This window comes from Schistocerca serialis, chromosome 9 (assembly GCF_023864345.2).
Source record: "Schistocerca serialis cubense isolate TAMUIC-IGC-003099 chromosome 9, iqSchSeri2.2, whole genome shotgun sequence".
In the NCBI taxonomy this organism is placed as follows: domain Eukaryota; kingdom Metazoa; phylum Arthropoda; class Insecta; order Orthoptera; family Acrididae; genus Schistocerca; species Schistocerca serialis.
In genome coordinates this window covers 384894234-384904908 of record NC_064646.1, presented here as the reverse complement: position 1 = coordinate 384904908, position 10675 = coordinate 384894234, and the positions used below count along the sequence as shown (strand labels likewise).

At 43.3% G+C, this 10675-nt stretch overlaps 1 non-coding gene across 1 annotated transcript; it reads right to left on the bottom strand.

Moving 5' to 3' along the window:
• Positions 1-8373: 8373 nt before the first annotated feature.
• Positions 8374-8445, bottom strand: Trnas-acu (transfer RNA serine (anticodon ACU)). The gene has a single exon. It is a non-coding gene; the product is annotated as a tRNA-Ser (tRNA).
• Positions 8446-10675: the final 2230 nt, after the last annotated feature.

The window sequence follows — 10675 nt, the reverse complement described above, 5'->3', positions numbered from 1 at the left end:
CCGCACAGATGGTCCTCCGTTGCCTTTTATGGTGTTCTGCTAGGCGGCGAGGAACCTAGCGTGCACACACCTTTTGTGTCAGCACTATTGACAGATACATCTAGCTGACCAGAGAGGTGCTGTATTGTGATCCGTAGATCACCTCGAATGAGAGTGTTCGCACGTTCCAGCATCGCAAGAATCGCAGCTGTTTGCATTGGCCGGCGCGCGCGATATTGGACAGGCTTCCTCGACTTTGTTGCTATGATGACGACTCACCATGCTTTTGTTCACTGCCAGATCTCCGTGGACATTCTACAAGCGCCTATGAACATCTGCAATGCTCTGGTTTTCAGCCAAAAGAAACTCAGAGGCAGCTCTCTGCTTGGAACGCACCTCTGTTACAGACGCCATTTTGGAGGTTGCGTATAGCGCCGCCACCTGTCGGAACTTCATGAACAATAGTGGTTCAAGAAGGAAAATTCCACTATGTCCCATAACAAATTCATTTGTTCAACCGAAACTGGCCGAGAAAAGAATGTGTTGTATTACTTATTAAACGCCCCTCGTACAACCATGGTCTCCACCAAGTCATCATTCACTGGAAAAAATGTGTAGCACTGAATGGTGAATATGAAGAGAAGGAATCTTATGACGGCAGCTTGACCGTTTTGGAGGCGATATTTAAATCTTTATGATGGTCTCTCGTACATGACTGTTATGACTATTGAGCACTCTGTCTCTGGAGAAGGAGGTTCCATTCGACAAACTAAATATGCTGGAAAACGAGGATCGACTGTGCGACGCTGGAGTTTCCATAGATACAACAAGACCGAAGGACTTACCACATAGTACTGAGCGCTACGTCCATTTCATATTGTACTGTTTTACGACTTTCAGTTGCCTGAATGTGCTTGCAGTCGATTGCAAACCCTCGTCGTTCATAATAGGCACTATTTAGGTATCTGAGGACATGCTGAAAAGTAATGTCTACGAATTTTTATGCTGTTTTATTACGTTTAATGCATGTTACTTATGTTAGTAGCCTTCGCCGCTTCGCTGGCACAGGTTGCTATCCTCTGCCGCTAGAGGGCTCCGAATTGTAGCGGGTAACATGGCAGTGCGAACAGTGCGAAACATAACTGTGTCGGTGCGTGACAAACAGCGTGCAGCAACAGAGTTTTGAATTAGGACTTCATTCACCCCTGCAGCGCCCCCTCTCTCAGTTTGACAATGGAAGACCATACATGAGCGCTGCGACATCTGCAACCGACGCCTTGTGTTCGCTGTCGTCGATCATCTTCCATACAGTTCCGACCTGGCCCCATTCGATTGTCATCTGTTACAAAAACTTAAGGAACACTTCAATTTGTCAGAGATGAAGCGGTGCAATAACAGGCGAGGTTGTGGTTCCGTCAACAAAGTCAAGCGAGAAATTTTTTCGTCGCCAGGGTGACTAAGTTGAGAAATAAATATGTAGACAGGAAGAATAAAGACCTAGAATGTTGATAACGTTTGTTTTATTTAAAAAAAGAACATTAAAGAGTTTTCACATAGAAATTCGGAGTCATTACTTTTCAGCACGCCCTCGTATATATCATGTAAACATCCATTGCAATTATTTTTTTGACCTGTTATCCTCACTATTATCACAAGCTCTTTTCGGCTCTCACAGAATTAAACTAATGGAAGGATAAAACTTCCTGCCGTTGAATTTATTTTTGTCGTACTGAGTTTACTGTAGCTATGGGAACGTATGGCTATACCTGACTTTGCAGTTTCAAAGACTTATATCGTATTGCAGGCGACGCGTTGTCAATGAATTTTGACTTGTTTAAATTTGATTATTGATTGTAGAGGTTTATACTATCTTCGTAAAACTGAAGTAACATTAACACGTAATTTGGATTATTTACTTCCTATCTTGGGCTAATGTTGCTTTCATCTTAGCGAAATAATTGCGTTACTCATTTCGGTTTTTGTAAAATCATATCTTCGGATATGTTCATTAAAAGTTGTACGATAATTTTTCTTATAAAATTTTAAAGTTTTCAACTCAGTATTTCTCTCGTCGTAAAAAATCAATCTTGAGATTCATCACAGACAATAAACAGAAAGTTCTCCTCTTCTTGTTCCCCTGTTTCCATTTTCTGTTGGGACGACATTGTCATGTGCTTTTTGGAAACGTTAGTGGCCGGATGCCCTTGCTGACGCCACCACTCCTGGCGGAACGGGAATTGTGTACCCCATTTGCGTACTTCTAATCTCATGTTCAAGAGTGAGAAAGTTCTTCTAAATATTTGCGTAGCGATAACGGAGGTCGGTATTTATCTGGTTGGATGTGGGAAACCACCTAAAAATCACATCCAGGCTGGCCAATTGATCAGCCCTCGTCGTTAGTCGGTGAGGCTCAATTGATCCGGGGCAGGATAGCATCCCCGAATCCCGGAAGCGGTTCGTTAACGCTCTCAGCTATCCAGAAGAGTAATAAATAAGCAAACACTCTGCCATGAACAAAGGTAAAACGTTCAAAGTTGTGAATAGCTAGGCTATGTGGACATAGAAAGAACTGATTTACAATATCGCGATTTTCGATACAGTTCAAATAAAATATTTATTTTTTTCCTAGCGACTCAAACGATTCCAGCGGCAACTTCTCCTGTGGGCTGGCCTTCGTCTGGTATGTCTCCCGCGATCGCCACTCTCAGACCCGAAAGATGGAAGTATACAATCTTCATGTCCTATTCTCTCGCTCGGTGAATGAGACGCTAAACACAATTATGTAGTTTAATTTACTACTCTGAAGCTGATACATTAAAGATGTCACTTAAAAAAGTAACACAAGCTCACCATATGTCTCTCAGCTCTGCACTGTGTCATAACTTTACGGCGTACTGCGACATGCAGTTGTCTGAATGCTCATTAAAGGCTCCTCATCGGTACAAACAAACACTGTTTCTTACGTACAGTTATTTGGCCTCCAAGGTCATTCCACTGTGGTCAAACGTAACCTGTTTTCCTTAATCGGTGGGGCAGTATGGGAAACAAAGTGTTCGTCGCATTTCATATAAGTGAGTATTTGGCCCCATACACCCTGTCGTCTTCCCTAAAGTTTCTGTTTTGCTGGTCTGTGTAGGATAACACTGTCTGTTGATTTCATAACCGACTAAAACGTAGTTTCATTACGGCTGATCTATTGTAAACGTGAAGTTCTAAACGCAGATTGCACTCTCCCAGACCTTGACGCCGGGAACGACGACGCCCGTGTAAACATTACGTCAGTCTGCACTGCGTTAGCGGAGTTTCCTCAAGGTGTGTGCCTGCATGTTCATTAGGTGTGCTTACCTTGCAGCGTTAGCAAATACGTGCATTATGCACTGCTAGCAGTTAAATACGGCCGCGCGGGATTAGCCGAGCGGTCTGAAGCGCTGCAGTCATGGACTGTGCGGCTGGCCACGGCGGTGGTTCGAATCCTCCCTCGTGCATGGATGTGTCTGTTTGTCCTTAGAATAATTTAGGTTAAGCAGTGTGTAAGCTTAGGAACTGATGACCTTAGCAGTTAAGTCCCATAAGATTTCACACACATTTGAACACAGTTAAATATGCACGACTACGAAGGACGCAAATACCGAAAATTTTGTTGATTGTGCATATGCGGGGTGGTCGGAAACGTCTGAAAGGCTTGTAAGAGTGTTATAGGGTAGCTTGTGCTGAGTAGTAACTGTTACGAAAAAGTTCGATGTTTTGCACCGTTTCCGACTTATTTTCCATTGAAGCTAATGAGGTCATTGAGTGCGCAAATTCAAGCACCTACCAGATACAGTGTCGACAAACATGTTTTTCGTTTGGTTTCCTCAAACGGAACAAGAAAGCGATACAAAAATTGGACATTGGATGGCAGCAAGGTGGATGGCAACAAGGATCGTTTCCCGTGTTTTTTTTTTTTTTTTCTGTTTCAGCTAACCAAACGAAGAATACGTCTGGCAACGCCACCTCTGGCAGGCGGATTGAATTTGGGCACGCAGCGATCTAACTGGCTAATTTCAGTGCTAATTAATCGGAAAAAGCACAACGTATCGAAATTTCCTCTTAACATTTATTGTTCAGCACAAGCTACCCTGCAAAACCATTTTAAGGCTGATTCTTACCTCCCTGTATGTTATAGTAGGAAACCTAAATGATTAATCGTTCTCTTGGAAGTTTTCACGCACGGAATCGTCCGTCGTGATGCTGTTCGCAGGACAAGGATTCATCTGAAAAGACGACGTCGTGCGACTCTTGTGTTCATTGTTATTGTTGAGAGCACCACGGTGGGCTCTCCTCTCTCTGCTGCTTTGGCAAGGAAAGCTGCAACAATGGTTCCCCTGGACAATGTTGTATGCCCACTGCTGTTCATTATCTGTGTAAAGATTTAGGAGACAATCTGAACAGCCGGCTGAGGCTGTTTGTAGATGATGCTGTCGTTTATTGTCAAGTAAAGCCATCAGAAGAAAAAAAAAAGACATTGCAAAACGGTTTAGAAAAGATGTCTGTATGGCGTGACAACTGGTTCAAAAATGGTTCAAATGGCTCTGAGCACTACGGGACTTAACTACTGAGGTCATCAATCCCCTAGAACTTAGAACTACTTAAACCTAACTAACCTAAGGACATCACACACATCCATGCCCGAGGCAGGATTCGAACCTGCGACCGTAGCAGTCCCGCGGTTCCGGACTGCAGCGCCTAGAACCGCACGGCCACCGCGGCCGGCGAAATTGACTGTAAATGACGAAAAGTGGGAGGTCATCCGCATGAGTGCTAAAAGGAATCCGTTAAACTTAGTTACACGATTAATCAGTCAAATCTAAAGATTGTAAATTCAACTTAATATCTTAAGATTCCAATTACTAACAACTTAAATTGGGAAGAACACTGCATAGGCTCTTTAATAGCCTACACATATGAATAAATATTTGTACTGATTCCTATTCGAGCCGTCCCCGTGCGGAAAAGATATCCTAGGGAGGTATTATATCTGAGTAAGCTCACAGAAAACTGAAGGCTATACCATCAATTTTTTTGTGTAGCTCAGTTGTTTCTTTCACCGATCTTGGTGTCTGCCGGTCTTTTGAGCTGGTGCGATAGAGACGTATACTTGCACTCTCCCAATATTGTGTTAATTAAAAGTTATGAACGCGAAAGTCGCAAGTTTTCATTCTCCTACCGAGCTATGTCCTAATCTCCACATCCAGATGCGACGAGGACTTGCATTTTTAAATGGATCTTTTCGGAGAAGAAGTGAACACGAAGAGAGATTAGCCGACGCAGCCACGCCGGCATTGTTGTACGTTGTTGGGAAGACGTGGTAAATATCAAGCCGTGCACCAGAACTTAAAGGAATTAACCTTCAATCAATTTTCCAGCTCTGTCACGTTTCTTAACCCTCACGCATCCATACCTCCGTGCGTTTCTCGACTTACCATTTCTGGTGCTGCTAAACGTGCATTTGCATTAGAACGTTAGCTCTGAACAATTCAAGTTATGTCTCTCCCTAACCACTACAACACATAGAAAATGTTGTGGGGAAGGCGAACCAGAGACTGCGTATTATTGGCAGAACAGTTAGAAGATGCAACAGATCTACTAAGGAGTCTGCCTACACTACGCTTGTCTGTCCTCTTTCGGAGTACCTCTGCGAGGTATAGGATCGTTACCAGATGGTATTGACAGAGCACACCGTGAAAGTTCAAAGAAGGGCAGCACGTTTTGTGTTATCAAGGGATAGGGGAGAGAGTGTCACGGGCATGATACGGAATTTGAGGTGGACATAATTAAAAAAAAAGTGTTTCTTGATGCGGCGTGATCTTCTCACGAAATTTTAATCACTAACTTTCTTCTCCGAATGCGAAAATATTTTGTTGACACCGACTTACATAGGGATAAACGATCAGTATATTAAAATAAGGGAAATTAGTGCTCACATTTTTTTCGCACGCTGTTCGAGAGTGCAATAATAGAAAATTATTGTGAAGGTGGCACGAAGTGTGATTTGCAGAGTAGCCATGTGGACGTAGATGTAGGTGTAGAATAGTCGCCATAGCAACAGTCCCATTTCCTCTATCAACGTGGGTGAAGTGGCTGTCCTTCAAATCCAAGTGAACTGTGTATCTGCCCCCTCAGATGTGAGTCGCTTGGGGCGGTTGAGATCCTATATGGCGTCGAGTATAGCCCTCCTGGACTCATCGATTCATTTATTCGCATTACACTAGTGAGATGCCGATCGGCGCGAGCAGCAATATCGCGGAATAATAAATTTCATTTTTGACAGATCATAATCCTACCACTTTCTAATTCCGACATATATACACATTGTAATAGAAGATTATCTTTTTTAAAAGAGATGTAACACGAACTTACCATAAACAACTAACATTCATATGCAAATTCTGAATGAGAGACCCGCTGTGTAAACTTTTCTCATTTACAGAATCTAGAAGGTGTCACTCAGCCTTACTTTGTGCGTATGTACAGAAATGCTTATCACTTTGATATCCATGCTAACTCACGCTAAAATGCAAGCACTAGAGTTTCATTCATAATGCAAAAAATAGTCAATGTAGGCCAAAACAGATTTATATTGCATTTACATAATTTACTCATGTATCATAAGTACTTTTTAGTTGGCATGTTGGCATACCTAGCTACTGTTTGGGCTCATAGAAAGCTACGTGGTAAAACTGGCGAAGACGTTAATGTGAGAAAAAAGTGGGGTCATGTTACGACTTACAGGAGCTTTCCGTAATGTACAAGGAGATGTCCTCATGGTGAGTTTCGGGATATGGTCTACCGACGAAATCATAAGATGCAGAGGAAAGGCGTACTGGCTCAGGAGACAGCACAGAGAGAAGATCAGCGACAATTTGGGTATTTATGCTGATAGCAGATTCTAAATAAGGAACATGTTAATGAAAAACCGGATGCGCCTCGAGCTAATTATCCGAATGGGACGGTAATCGGTAGATGCAGACAATCTAATGATTACAGTCTCGGTAAAAATGGATCATTTATTCAAGAGAAAGAGTTTCACAAACACAGCAAGTCAATAACGTATTGGTCCATCTCTGGCCTTTATTAAAGCTGTTATTCGGCCTGAAAGTGATTGATACAGTTGCTGGATGTCTTCCTGAGGGCTACCGTGCCAAATTCTGTCCAATTGGGGCATTAAATGGTGAAAATCGCGAGTCCTGTCAATACTCCTCCAAACGTTCTCAATTGCGGAGAGATTCGGCGACGTTTCTGGCCAACGTTGGATTTGGCAAGCACGAAGATCAGCAGTAGAAACTCTCGCCTTGACAGGGTGGGCTTTAATTTGCTGAAATGTAAGACCAGGATGGCTTGCCACGAAGGGCAACAAAGCAAGGCGCAGAATATCATCAGTATACCGCTGTGCTGTAAGGGTGTCACGGTTGACAACCAAAGGGGTCCTGCTGTGGAAGAAATTGCACTCTAGACCATCAGTCCTGGTTGTTGGACGGTAAGGGGAGCGACAGTTAGGTTGGTATCCCTTCAGTGAAAGGGACGTCTCCAGACACATCTTGCTTTTGATTGGGGCTCATTTAAAAGTGGGACTCACAACTGAAGATAATTCTACTCCAGTCAATGAGATTCCAGACCGGAGACACGTATGGAGCTCCCCTGACATTAGTGGTATACCAACCTAACTGTCGCCCGTCGTATGGTTCGACAACGAGGGGTGATGATGGTCTGGGGTGCAATTTCATTTCATAGCAAGATTGCTTTAGTTGTCATCTGCAGCGCTCTTACAGCACAGAGGTATGTCGACGTTACTATAGGCCCCTGTTTTTTTCTCCCTTCACAGAAGCCATCCTGGGCCTACATTTCAGCAAGATAATGCCCGTCCGCACACGGCGCGAGTTCCTACTGCCTGTCTTCGTGCTTGCCAAACCCTGTCTTGGCCAGCAAGGTCGCCCGATCTCTCCCAAATTGTTGTAGCAGTACAGGCAGGACTCTCCAACCATCTCGGGTTTTTGACGATCTAATGCGCCAATTGGACAGAATTTGGGTCGCTGACTTGCTCAATTTGTGAAGCCCTTTTTCTTGAATTAATCGCCCAGTTCTTCTGAAACTGTCATTATTTTTTGTCTGTGCGTGTGCATTACATCTACCGATTTCTCTCCTGTTCCCCCATTCAGATACTTCCTTCGCGGTGCATTGGGTGTATGTGTTTGTATTATTCAGGGGCGATGCCTATACATCCTGGGGTTAATACAGTTATTTCTGGATCCGGAAGATACCCAATATATTTGAAAAACTATATGTAAATTAAAGGGAGATCACCGCTACCAGCTGCAGCGGCACATTAAGCGGAATCAGCGGCGACAAGCGAAAATGTGTACCGGACCGGGATTCGAACCCGGGATCTCCTGCTTAGTAGGCAGGTGCGGTAACCTCTGCGCCATCCGCGAAACAGCGTTATCCCAACTACGCGGTCAATCTCGGTAAGCCTTACGGCCGATCCACACACACATTGAGCGCCACCTATCCACAGTCCATTACACTCATGTCCGCTAATCAGAGATTCCCACACGAGGCTGGACGTATTTGTGCATTTGCACTGAAGAAAGTGGAACCATTGCCCAGCCAGGTTCCACTGTCTTCAGTGCTAATGCTTAAACACGTCCGATCTCCTGTGGAAGTCTCTAATTAGAGAACAGGAGTATAATGGACAGGGATTGAGGATAGGTGGCGTTCGATGGGAGTGTAGCTCGGCCGTGAGGCGTACCGAGATAGTCTTTGCGGTTGCGATAACGCTGCGTCCCGGATGGCACAGGGATCACTGCACCTGCCTACTAAGTAGGAGATCCCGGGTTCGAATTCCGGTCCGGTACACATTTTCACGCGTCACCGCTGATTCCGCGAAATATCCCACTGCAGCTGATAGCAGTGATCCCCCTTCCGTTCTTTCGAAGAAGCAGACACTGCGAATTCAAATAATTTTTGAAAAGGATTCAAAAGCAAAAACAATCATATATGTGACTGTGAACAAATTAGGTTGCCAGAACACACTGTCAGTAACTGGTTGATTCAAAGATACTCAGGGTGTCCCGGAGAAATTGTCAGTAATCAGGAATATGACAGGAAGGATCATTCGAAGCTAAAAAGTGTAGTAAACATGGGCTGTAAGATGCAAGTCTTAAGAGCTATCAGCAATTATTCAGTGCAATAGATATGTTCCACAGTAGCGAAGATGAACAACTGCTCATAGTTCGTAAGGTATGCTCTTTGGATCCCATGTTTACTAGACTTTTTTTTCTTGTTTTGGCACCGCTCAAAATATCAAAAGCGAAGAGCCTGTAATGGAAGAGGTTTGTTTCACATGACTGGAGATGGAGAAGTGCTCATAGCTCATAAGGTATGCATTTTAGAGCTCATATTTACCAAACTTTTTGCCTCGACACGTCGTTCCTTTCATATCCCTGAATATTCACCATTCCTCGTTGAACACCCTGAACAACGGACGAAGAAAGGTGCACGTCGAGGAACAAAATCATTAAGTTATGGAAACCCAGGGATAGAATTGCGCCAGCAAAGGAACAGGGACCGTCAATAAGGAATGGGACAGCTCAAGATCTCGGAAAAGACGGGGGACCACGTGAAATATCAGAACAATAACACAAAAACATCGACTGATTCTGTGGGTGTATATACTCGTAAGTTCTCGCACGAATAGAACATAGTGGTGAAAGACTTAGTGATTCCCTGTAAAAGCAGTTACCGATAAGTCAGCTGAGTACCATAAAAGAGACCAAAAGTACATCAGTTTACTAAACAGTTTGGATGGTTAACAGAAATCTATTGAGACGTGCCAGGTATGTGGATAAACAGAAAGTGCTTCTCTGTTTTGACCCTCCATGCATGCACCAACAATGATATAACCATATTTTGTTCTGCAAATTGTGAGCCACTGGAAATGCAATTTTATGTAGTGCCACACCAAGGAAGAAACACGAGAATGATGTGGAGAACGAGATACCCGTACCGTTTCTTGTGCAGGTTCCACGATTTGCTACTCAGATATCTAAGAGTTGATTTTAAAAAATCTGCCTTAACGGTCAGAATACAAAACGAAGTACGACTGCAGAGCTACATTTATAAATTGGAGTAAAACCTCTGTCACTGTTGTTTCAATCTTCTCCTTTTCCTGTATCCATTCAGCTTCTGATAATAGTGAACATGGCTGCAAATGTGCTAAAGTAATCCATATCAATCTAAATGTCCTTAACTACTATTACTACTACTATTTTTATTTTTTGTTATTATTAGTATCATTATTGTTATTGGGAAGGTTGGAATATCTTTAGTGCGTGTCACTCCCGTCAAATGTAAAAGAGACCCTTACTGCCCCCATCTGGTGAGGCTAAATTAGCAATAAATAAACATAATGCACGGATCAGATTGTGAGTCCGATTTTATGAGGGTTATTAGATTAGTAGATATTGGGTATTAGGTAGCAATAGTTAACGTAGATTAGAATTTTTGGCGCGTCAGGCAAGCAGCGTTGGACGATTTAATCAGCTAGAGGAATTCGTCTGTGTCTGCTCTGGACGTACGCATCTAAGTCTACTAGTACTACGGACTTATTAGAGACAAGAAATACGATTAGACTAGACGAAGTTTTAACTTCATTTGTGTA